This window comes from Triturus cristatus, chromosome 3_1 (assembly GCF_964204655.1).
Source record: "Triturus cristatus chromosome 3_1, aTriCri1.1, whole genome shotgun sequence".
Classification (NCBI taxonomy): domain Eukaryota; kingdom Metazoa; phylum Chordata; class Amphibia; order Caudata; family Salamandridae; genus Triturus; species Triturus cristatus.
The window spans coordinates 695,009,359-695,021,840 of record NC_140583.1 but is presented as its reverse complement, the minus strand read 5'-3'; positions in this window follow the sequence as shown (position 1 = coordinate 695,021,840).

Below are 12,482 nucleotides of genomic sequence, written 5' to 3'. Positions count from 1 at the left end.
TAGTGACAGAACATACAACAAACCCTCAGATAAAGGTGCAGAAAGGGAATCACCATTTTTGGTAGAACACCAAGACACAAATTTGACCCAACGGCAGGTGTGTACTGGCTTTGTTCAGTGACACCAGGCTGCTAGAATGACATCACAGACTTCTGTAGGGAGTTAAAAAACTGTCAACAGCTGCTTCTCAATCTCTATGCATGAAGGCAGAGCGTGTGCAGGTTTGGTGCAGCAACCTGCCCTTTTGCTATGACTAAAGATCACGCCGATGGGGCAACCTGATTGGAAGACTGATGCTCATTCTCCAGAGTTTGAGATGCCATACTCTCCGTGTCTAGGCTGGTGCGACAAGAATGACTTGAGCCCAGTCATTCCTGATCTTCTTGATAACTCTGTACAGGAGTGATATTGGCAGAAAGGCTTACAGGAGGCCTCAGCTCCACTCGAGATGAAAAGCATCTCCGAGCGACAGTTGCCTTAGATGCTGCAGTGCTTAAAAATGTTGACATTATGCAATCTCAGCAGTGGCAAATTGATCTAACCAAGGTTCTGCCCAATCTTGAAGAGACATTGCACCACTGCTGGATGGCGATGCCATTCGTGATTTGCAAGGCATCGATGGCTGAGCTTGTCCACTCTGGCATTCAGAGAACCTGCAAAATGTTAAACCACTAGGAATATATCCTGACTTTCCAGCCATGTCCAGAGATGAGGGCCTTTTGACACAGGGTCCCCAACTCCGCCATGTTTGCTGCAATACCACATAGCAGTGGTGTTGTCTGTAAACACCTGAACCAGGGTTCCCTTGATGGAAGGAACAAAGGTTTTTAATGACAGGCGAATCGGTCTTAACTCCAGTAGGTTGATGTGAAGCTGAGACTCTGCCGGAGACCAGAGTCCTCTGATCTCCACCACTCCCAGATAGCTGCTCCAATCCAGGAGTGACGCATATGTCACCACAGTCAGTTCTGAGTGGGGAAGGTAGAGGGGTCTGCCGCTGACCTTCTTTTTTAGTTCCTTCCAAAATCTGGACCAGGTCTGAAAGATTTCCTGGATGCTGTGTCCACTGGCATTTCATGTCCCACTACAGTGCCCACATATGCCAGCGGGCATGTCTTTCCAGTAGAATGCAGAAGGCAGTAAAGTCAAGCGATCTCACAGTCTATCTCACGAAAATCCAGGATAAAGGCTGAAACATCAAATCATAACCTGAATGTCCTGGACTCATCGCTCCAGAGGATAAGCCAGAAACTTCACTGTGTCCAGAATGGCTACGATGAAAGGAAGCATCTGAAGGGAGTCAGAGGTGACTTTGACATGTTGATAGTGAACCACAGTGAGTGCAGGAGAACTGCCCTAGACTAGAGGTGGGTGACAACTGTCTGGGGTGAGACCACCTTCAACAGCCAGATGTGGAGGTAGGGGAAGACTGAAACCTAATCAGGTGTGCTGCCACAACTGTCATCATCTTGGTGAACACCCGAGGGCAGTTAAGGTCAGAAGAGAGCGCAGGAAAATGAAAGTGTTCATGACCCACTGAGAACGACAGGTAACGCCTGTGGGCTGGCAGGACGGGGATGTGGAAGTAGGCATCATTCAAGTTCAGGGCTGCAGGACCAGTTGTCAGGGTCGAGGGTAGACAGAACCTGTGCCAATGAGAGTTTCTTGACTTTCTCGTTATTCAGGAAGAAGTTGAGAGGGTGAAGTTCTAAATAGAGCAGGGGCCTCCATCCTTCGTGGGGACCAGGCATGGCATCTGAATGCCAGTGATGATGCAATCGCTTTGCCTAGCTGGTTGGTTGTATCTTGTCCATAGCGAGTGGTGAACTTTGCACCATCTCTGTCATCGGCAATAGTCTGGGTCAGTATGACGTGGGCTTCCTCCGAGACAAGTCGCAGCACTTTGTTAACCGAATCACAAACTCTGTGGGTGTAGTGGCCCAAGAGGCATGTGGTATTTATGGACCGCAGTGCTATGCTGGCGGAAGAAAACATCTTCTTGCCAAAGGTATCTAGCCTCTTGGTTTACCTATCCAGTGGTGTGGTAGGTAACGCACCAGAGCTAACTTTGGAGTTGGAGCCCTGGACATCAAAACTCTTTGGGGTGGGTTGCTGGATGAGGAAAGCCTGGTCCCCAGGTGTGGTTTGAAGGTGGCAGGCACATGTCCTGTGCACAGGAGCACCTGTGCAGGGCTTGGCCCATAATCCAAGCAAGACATCTGTGAGAACTTCATTAAAGGGGAGGAGCGGTTCTGGGGTGCAACTCCCAACTGAAGAATCTCTGTCCAAAGGTTCATCTTGATCGCCACTGAGGGCAACGTACGGTCCAGGATTTCAGCTGCCCTCCCCACCACTATGACAATAGAAGTCCCTTCCTCTGTAGTCATGCAAGGAGGAGATATTAAGTCTGTGTCTGGTGAGTTGTCCAGACAACTGGCATCTGCCAGTTCCTTATACCCGTTATCCTTAGGCTCGTCTGAGGGATTCTAATAACCATTAGGATCCTCAGATCCATCCCAATCATACTCTTCTTATGGCCAATCAAAAAAAGTAGGTGGGGGATCTGGCTCAGATGGTTAAGTTCTAGCTGGCACCAGAGGCAAACCAGATGTGGGTCTGTCACAGACATCTGTCTGTTACAGGAACCACAAGGTTTAATCCCCACCATTTTTTGGAGGACATCCCTAACAGACTGGGAGGCAAATTGCTTCTGTGAGATCTCAATGAATGCCGTCATCAGGATTGGTTGCCGCTGGGGACAACACAGAGCATGGGCCGTAACCGGGTCCAGCAGAGTATCGCCCTCCCTAGGCATGACTGATGGGAGTGTTAGACAGATGTCTAGCACGCATTCTTCACCGGAGAGCAGGCAGCGTAGAACAGGTAAGATGCAATCTTGCCAGATTGGTCTGAATGACAGAAACCATGTGGTATTTAATTCTCGTAGACGAGGTAAACCCAAAATGTGGACGATGCGCTCACGACACTACATCTCCAATAGAGCTCTCTCCATGGTGATTGGGTGTCGATGGTGAGTTGGCTTGCCATATCGTAGCAGTAGGAGCAAAAATAGGATCCCTGCAACTAGTGCTAAAAGGAGTGGCAGTCCACCAAACAAAGAGTGCACGAAATTTGGAAACAATCCGAGGACTGCTTGAAAAGGTGCTAACAGTCCTGCACACACGTTCTTAAATACATGTATAATATCGCTCGTATCAGACATGTTTAAGGTACGACCTAACATTTCTGAGAAATGTACAGGGAAGTTTGTATACAAAAGGGTATGTATCTCCGCAGAAGTCCTTGCGACTTGGAGATCATAGGTTTCTCTGGCCGAGGTCAGTGACACTGTTTTCTGTAAAAGAATGGCTTTCATTCTGCTTAGAGTATCAATTCGTATCGAAGAGATGTTCAGTGAAGTCCATAAAGGAGACTCCCTGACTGTGTCTATTTGTGGAAACAAGACTTGCATACAGCAAGTGACCCTGGATGTAACCGTTACTAGATATGGGATACCTGGCACACAGAAGCTGTGATCATTCAACATGAGGTACCTTCCATTCGAGAGTAGTCCAAAAATTGGATTAATCACTGCAGCCGGTGAACCTTGCAGGTGACAGGGTAAGTTTGAAGTGGAACCATCACAGGCCCCGTGTAAGTTATTACCCTGACAATGGAGAGAACCGCTTAGTGTGTGTTCACAGTTTACACCACTAAGAAACACTTCACGTTCCCCACTCCAACATCTATGTGTGTAAGAGAAATCCCAGGATGTCTTGATGTATCCTTTACCCAACCTTTCATATTTGCCTACTGGTATATGTTTTAGGCAATACTGAAAATAAAAAGTTGTAACAGGCAGAGTAATTTTACCATGTAGCTGCACTTTCTGCCACTGTGAATGGTAATTTTTCCAGTTTTTCAATGCTCAGCACAGTGTAGTCTGCTCCCCGTTGTGCCAGTTTGATCTGTTTATCAGTGAGATTGAATTCTGAAAACAGTAACATAGTGTTGATTAAATTACGTTGGGGAGTGTTGGAGGACAGTGCATTGGTAGTGGGAAGTGGTCTACACCGTACTATGCAATGGTGTCCGATACTGGGAGACGACCAAGGATTTGATGGTTATTGCAGATGGCAATTGTGATTGAGTGATGCAATAAAAATTGTTTTTGCAAATTTTTTTCCAGTTTTTCAATGCTCAGCACAGTGTAGTCTGCTCCCTGTTGTGCCAGTTTGATCTGTTTATCAGTGAGATTGAATTCTGAAAACAGTAACATAGTGTTGATTAAACGCCATGGCAAACGCCATGGCACGCACGTTTTGTAGTGTCCAGCCCAATAGCATGATAGAACGTAGCTGAGACTGACCATGTTGCAACATGACCAAGTCTTGTTTCATGATGTCTATGACAGAAGACACAATGCTGTCCAATGAATATATCCTGGACGACAGAGTTGTTAACCCATTGTCTACTACAGAGAGAGTTTTCTCTAAATTAATACGATCAATTTCTCGTATTCGTTCTGCAGTCTCTGCTTGGGTAACCTTCCATGCCTCATTATAAGCAGCGTAGATACCGGCATATATGAAACGTTTTTGATGCTGTTTGCTTGGTCCTAGCAAGAATTCCCTAAGGTCTGCGCCTTCTTGTAGTAAAGTTAAGTGTTGTTTTACATCCTTCAGTGTAGCTTTCTGTAGCCAATCAAGGCATAGTTTCCCTACACTGTATGTTGTTACTACCCCTGGATGCTGTCTTTGAACATAGCATGGGTCTGGCCTTTTGATAGTGAAACCCTGTGTTTTGTTCAGGAATCGATCTTGACAGTTGTTTGTATCTGTGGGCCAGAGCAACCATTTTTCCCATTCTGGATCTGATCTGTTGTGTTGCAAAATATTATGTACATCAACCTCCCCCTGTGTAGTGCTATTAATTGCAGGTATAGGTATGGTCGGTGTGTTCCTGTCTTTGATCTTGGCTAATCCAAGGCAAGACGTTTGTTGGACAGTGTCATTCAAAAACATAATTTGCTCAGGGATGATACAGGCTCTAAACAAAGCTTCTACCCCCTGTACTTGCCAATCTTTTGTACCCCAGACAGATTTTGTCTCAATGTTGTCTTTCCAAAAGTCGAAACCCAGTCTGGGCAGTTGGGCAATAAAGGCTGCAGAATAAATCTGTTTCGTATTGTTTAACATATTTTTCATTCCTGTCTTGTTCACATTTTTAAAGTAAAACGATTCTGGATTAGATAAATTTTAGCCTGAAAAATATGGAAATTTCATTGCAAAAGTTTTCGAACTACCCTTTAGAGGTGTAGGACAATGTTCCCATTGGTTATACATAAATGCATTTCTAGTTGGTTGCAGATTTATGCAAGAAATGATGACCATAGTGGTTATAACAATACATTTGTTCATAGTCTGATGAACCCTCTAAATATTCATGATTTGGGAATACTGTAGACATCTCTAGATCAGACATCATGTTTTTAACAGTCTTGAAGTCCCAATCATCAGAAAAGGTACTAGAGGTAATAAAGTCACTCAATGAAATCTTAAATAAATGTGGAATCTTCAAAAGCTCAGACGGGCCAAAAATGGCATGTTGAGTTTGGTCCCAAACTATACCATCATGTATAGGAACAGCTGTGATGTTCACTGCTGACAAGTCTCTTGCTTCACGATGTGATAATTTGTGTGTCTGGAGAAGTATGTTCACTCTTTTACTTTGTGTGTCCATTTGAATATATCTTCCATTTATTAGCATACCCAGAATTAACACCAGAGCTAACCAAAGTAGAAAGAAGAATATTCCCAAAACAATCCATAGTTCAATCCATGGTGAAACCAGATAAGTCTTTTTCAGGAGATGAAAAAAGTATGTTGCTTGTTCTTTGAAAGTTCTTTGTGCTGGCGTCGTTTCAGGTTCGCTGGGATCCTCAGAAAACGTATCAAAGTTCATGAAATAGCCAGAGGCAGTTCTGTCAATGGTTGGAATTGCATCAGGATTTGTTGAATTCGCTGGAACCAGTTGATCACTTGTTACTTCGTTGTAGACATGTGTATCAGGACAAACTGTTATTTGGGTCTCAAGAGGTATAAGTTCCATAGCTTTGTTGCTTAGTCCTTTATTTTTCACTGCAGAATCTTCAAAGGTGATGAGTCTCTCAGTTTGAACCTCTTGGATTGTAGACAGCGGAGTGCGTCTGCTACATTGTCGGAGTCCACTTGGCCTACTGCTTAGTATCGGCCACATAGTGTGGTTTGATCAGGTTGATGGACACAAATCGTATCTCCTTTTTACCAGCAAGGGGCCGCAGTAGTACTGTTCTCGATCCGTGGATTGCTAGGACAGGTACTGGTTGTTTGTAAGAAGGCCCAAATTCCGTCTTGTCCGCGATCTTTTCTCTGACTAAATCACCAAGCTTTGGGATCCAGACTGGCCTTGCTGGGATGGCCGGTTTTTCCCCAGTGATGGTTGGCTTCAGGAGCATGTTGCTTTGTTTCGTTCTTATTTCATTTAGGTCCTGTAAAACAGCCAAACGATCTTTGATATTAAATTTCTTATTTTCCATCACTGTGCCTTGCATATCAAGGTCCGGTACCAACATTCTAGTTCCAAATAGAACTTCATATGGAGTGACACCCCCTAGAGAACTTCTTGGCAAGTTGTTATGTGCGCGCTGGACCCCATAAAGGTGTTTGACCCACCCATCACCCAAACCTAAAACCCCAGCTCTTATAGACTGCTTTATGTCCCGGTTTTTTCTTTCCACAACAGAATTTCCCTTAGGATGAAATGGAGAAGAATCCCGCAATCCTAAGCCCAAACTGGCTATGGCTTCTTTGTAAGCTCGAGAGCTAAACCGAGGACCCTGGTCAGAATGTAGTGTACCAATTGCGTAAGTGCCGATAAAGACTAGCATGTCTTTTATAACAGTTCGAGCGTCAGCCGAGCGCTGAGGCCACATCTACATGAACCTAGATTTAGTGCTCATGGGGTTGCATTTGTCCAATAGGACGCCTGCACTTAGATAGTCTAATGCTGTCTAATAATGGTGTCTGAACTGGGCTGGCTATATTGTAGTCAGGTATCTGGTGGCATTCTGTACTGCGATCTCTATTGCAGAGTATGCAGTTATTGATGAAGATATGAATCAGTGTATTCATTCCTCGCCACCATCTCTTTTAGTTCTAAAATTGTTTTAGAGATCACCTGATGTGTCAGACCTTCTCCCAGGTGTGCTTCATAAATCAAATCTGCTCTTCGTTCCATGTTTGGTATTACCCTAACCCTCACTCCAGGGATTCGAGCTAACAGAACGCTGTTCGCATCAATTATATATGAGTATTTTAGTGGAAATATTTTAGGTAACGCTGCACCGCTGCCTTTGCTTGAAGCATTGACAGCCAGCAATATTTTACTGTCTGTTTTCATTTTTGAACGAGTGATTGCAGCTACAGAAGTCGTTTGCACAGCCCCTTTCGAGGCTTCATCAGCCAATGAATTCCCTTCAACGTGAACGCCATCACGTTGATGACTCAGCGTGTGTATCACGTGAGTGTTTTGTAGTCCGTTTCGCAACTGAACTACTTGTTCCCAAAGCATTTTATGCTTGATTTTGCCACCTTTTGCATCTTTAAAACCATTTTGAAGCCAATTCTGTAAATATTCATTGTAAGGTTTAACACAGTAAAAAGAATCGCACACTATAAGTGTGGGGAATTTGCAATCCGTGTTTTCAAGTGCCATTTTGAATGCTTGTAGTTCAGCTCGCTGAGCTGTACAGTCTCCTAGAGACTGCGTTTTTGTGACCATTGGTCTGAATTTGCCATCGCGCATACGACCTTTAACGATCACGCATGCTGCAATGTAAGCTTGCTTACTTTCCATAGCGGGTTTTGCAGATCCGTCAGTATAAATTATAAATTCGTACTGATCAAGAAGGAAAATTTCAGTAGGCAGAGGACATTCGTGATTGTATTGCAGGAATGCTTGTGTTTTCAAATAAGGATCAAAAACATATTCAACATCAGTTGCAGCAAGAGAATTAACCCATTGTATACATCTGGGATGTAAATATTTTGCATTCAGAATGCTGGCTTTAGTAACTGCCTCTAAGGCTGGTACAGGAGTCACGACCATAATGCGTTTCCCCTGTGCTAGGGCTCTTTCTTTTGCTACAGCAGTTTGAACTGCTGTCAGAATCTTTTCTGTAGAAATGAATTTCATTTCTGCTTGTGTATACAAGTGTGATTTGTCTGCAATTGGTACTTTTTCACCTTCGTTAAAAGTTAAGTATGTGAATCTACATTGACCCAGAATGATTCGGATCACTAAGTTGGATACGTTTACGTGTGTTTGCAAATGTTGGAAGGGTGAAGCAGAGCAAAGAAGGTTGGTAGTGTAATGTCTGGTCATCTTGGAATAGTGTCACCACTTTTGGCAGAAAAAATACATATGTTCTGAGAACTGGTTTGTCTGGAAAGAATGTAACGTATGGAGGGTGCTTGGATAGTGTCTGTAGTTTGCTAACGCTCCTGGCCAATACTATGGCCACTAGAAAGGCAATTTTGATAGTCAGAAGACATAAAGGACAGATGTGCATATTCTAAGGACGAACACATCAAGAATGCCAATACCAGATTCAAGTCCCATTGGGGCATTAGGTTTTGGAGGGAACATATGTTGTAGTCCTTTAAGGGAATAAGTGACAACGTGTGACTCGAACAGAGAGAGCTGATCTTGCAACCGCAAGAATGTTGATAGGGCTGAAAGATACCTTTTAACAGTGCCCAATGCAAAGCCTTGCCGGGCTAGTGACAGAACAGACAACAAACCCTCAGATAAAGGCAATAGTCTGGGTCAGTATGACCTGGGCTTCCTCCGAGACAAGTGGCAGCACTTTGTTAACCTAATCACAAACTCTGTGGGTGTAGTGGGCCAAGAGGCATGTGGTATTTACGGACCGCAGTGCCATGCTGGCGGAAGAAAACATCTTCTTGCCAACGGTATCTAGCCTCTTGGATTACCTATCCAGTGGTGTGGTAGGTAACGCACCAGAGCTAACTTTGGATTTGGAGCCCTGGACATCAAAACTCTTTGGGGTGGGTTGCTGGATGAGGAAAGCCTGGTCCCCAGGTGTGGGTTGAAGGTGGCAGGCAAATGTCCTGTGCACAGGAGCACCTGTGCAGGGCTTGGCCCATAATCCGAGCAAGACATCTGTGAGAACTTCATTAAAGGGGAGGAGAGGTTCTGAGGTGCAACTCCCAACTGAAGAATCTCTGTCCAAACGTTCATCTTGATCGCCACTGAGGGCAACGTACGGTCCAGGATTTCAGCTGCCCTCCCCAATACTATGACAATAGAAGTCCCTTCCTCTGTAGTCATGCAAGGAGGAGAGATTAAGTCTGTGTCTGGTGAGTTGTCCAGACAACTGGCATCTGCCAGTTCCGTATATCCGTTATCCTTAGGCTCATCTAAGGGATTCTAATAACCATTAGGATCCTCAAATCCATCCCAATCATACTCTTCTTATGGCCAATCAAAAAAGTAGGTGGTGGATCTGGCTCAGATGGTCAAGTTCTAGCTGGCACCAGAGGCAAACCAGATGGGGGTCTGTCACAGACATCTGTCTGTTACAGGAAACACAAGGTTTAATCCCCACCATTTTTTGGAGGACATCCCTAACAGACTGGGAGGCAAAGTCTCCCAAAAACTTGACAAAACATTTATAAAAGTTGCCCATCACTCTCCAGATCTACACTGATGGTAATGAAAACAAGCATTTGCTATGCAAAAGGTCGTGCATTTACGCGAGTTTAAGCTATTGGCAATGTAAATAACAGTGCCTTTTATTTATGTTTTAAAAAACAAAAATAATAGGCATTCTCATTTACAATACCAATAGCTTAAACTCACGTAAATGCGAGACCTATTACATTGCAAATGCCTTATTCTAATTACACATGTGTTATTATAGCGCTCAGATTGGTGGTATTCAAGCACTGTCTGGTACCAGCAACTTGTGAGATCGCTCACTGGGTTTATGCGCCTGCTACAGAACTTTTACAGTGCAATACAGTGACATCAATCCAAACGTGTTTTTTTATTTTTAACTTAGCGCTTCTTACAGCTCTTTTATTGTTTCTAGAAGCTGTAAATAACAGATATTGACCTTTCACATGTGTTGCGTGCTGAGAGCGCTGCCTGGGTTCTTGCCATTGACTTTGGTGCTTGAAGGTCTGTCTGCACATCAAGCAATGCATAACCCACTTTCCATTCCTCGAGGGAATATAAGCCACCCCTCATCCCCCCGCCCCTCCTGCACTTGAAAGCTCACATTCACCATCACTATGCTTAGGGGGACAGGCGCTGCTGCATGCTCTGTAACGCACCCTGCGCATTTTACCACAATTAGATTCCTCCTGCTCTCACTAATGATCAAAACAAAGGCATCCCTTCTGCCTTTCACCAGCCCCAGGTTGTTAAATGTGTCCACGAAGTCTGCCAGGACAGCTGGTCTCTGACAAACTTTCCAAAGTGCCTCGAGACTTATAAGTGGGTCTTGTGCTCTGCACTACTGCATTGTTCAGGCGTGCTCATGTTTTTAAAATGCGTGTCCCTTAAGTGTTTGTGTGTTATGAAGCTGTTCAAATCAGAGTGACGATTTCCAGTGAAAAAGAGCGCACACTGTTAATGATAATTTGTATTATAGCAAGACCACCGTGTGGTGGTCTGCAACCACCCAAACGTTCCACATCACTGCCTAATAAGGGGCTATTCAGTAATGTTAGCACTGCTACCCTGCCGTGACCCACCCATATCAGCTGATGCAGGCACAGCAGAATTAAGCCGCGCTCACCTCCTCACATATGAACGACCCGGCGCAGCATCTGTTCCTCGTGCCATGAACGGAAAAGGGACAGTGCTAGCCAGCTAATACACATTCCACCAAAGAAGTGCGAGCATGTTTCAGGGGGAAAGCTACTTAAACAAGGCACGTGAAAGCCTGCTTTTGTTTCTGTTGCTCTGAGGGGAGAGGCTGAGGCCTTACGACCAAAGCTGCAGACTTTCGAGCTGGGGAACCGGGTTCGAGTCTTAGCGTCAGCTCACAATCCGGTGATTCTGGGCAAATCTCCTAATCTCCCCAAATAGTTCATGTGTGCTTGGTAACTTCTAGTGTTATGTAAAGCCCTCTAATATCTTCTGTGGGGTTCGCGCTATATAGCACTGCAAAGGCAACAATTCTAACTTTTTTGAAAGGTGACAATTGCATGTGATGCTGCTTCCTATAATAAAAGCCTAGGTTATAATGTTTACATATCTATTGGCCATCAATGAAACACAGCATTTAGTATCAGGTATACAGTTTGCAGCAGGTATGTCGAATGCACCCAACAGTTTCCCCATTGGAGAAGCAGTTACAACATCTGGGGGGCAAATGGAACAGCTGCAGTGTTCTGCAAGAGTCCTTCCAGTTCAGATGAAACAACAAATAACAACAACAATAACAGAGACCTGCCCATATGATCTCCTCCCCTTGTCCGCGCACATGCCTACATCGCATTTCCTAGTTAATACATCACTCATCATCTCCTGTCGGTGGTGTCCACGCCTGTGCAGACATTTAATTGACTCATACTTGTCCACAGTACCGCGGCCTACCCTCCAGTGGCGTGTGTGGTTCACGCTACCTGCTCGCCCCCTCACAGTCAGTCCTGAGTCCCCAAATCCTGCCTCCTCCACCTGCTGCAGCGCATGTAAGAAGTTGTCCCAGCAGGCTGCTATGGGGTCTTGACGCAGTCCCAACGTTTCTTCACGTTTGATGGCGATGCTTTCTGCCTTGGCCCATGCTAGCATTGAATTTCGCCATGCCCGCGCATGTGGTGGATCCACTGCTTTCCACTGTTTAGTTACATGCCGTTTAGCAACCACCATCCCCAAATCGAGGAACCTAGACACTACCTTAGTGGCAGCTGTCCTCATAAATTGGTGTAGCAGATATACCGACCATTCAAAAGTCAGTTCACGGTCTGTGCATGTGCGTAGCAGTCTATCTACTGCACGCCAGTATTCACTTATCCGGGGGCAGCTCCATAACATGTGTATCAGTTCAGCCCCTGGTTCACCACATCTCGGGCATGTCGCATCTGTGCAGTTGAAGTATCGATTGACCATGGTGGGCGTGAGGTAGGCAAAGGCAACAATTCTCAGGTGACAAGAGGACATCCAAAGGGAGAGCAAGGAGGAGGGGCCTTCAAGTGTGCCTGGTAACTAATCGAGTGGTATGTAAAGCACTCTAATAACTTCGGTCCGATTCGTGCTATATAGAACTACAAAAAAACAACAGGCACTGCAAAGGCAACAATTCTCATGTGACAGGAGGACATCCAATGGGAGAGCGAAGAGGCGGGGCCATCACAACCTGTATAGCGTGATGGCCAAACAGAAGGATCTCTTTGTGAAATTGCCAGTGA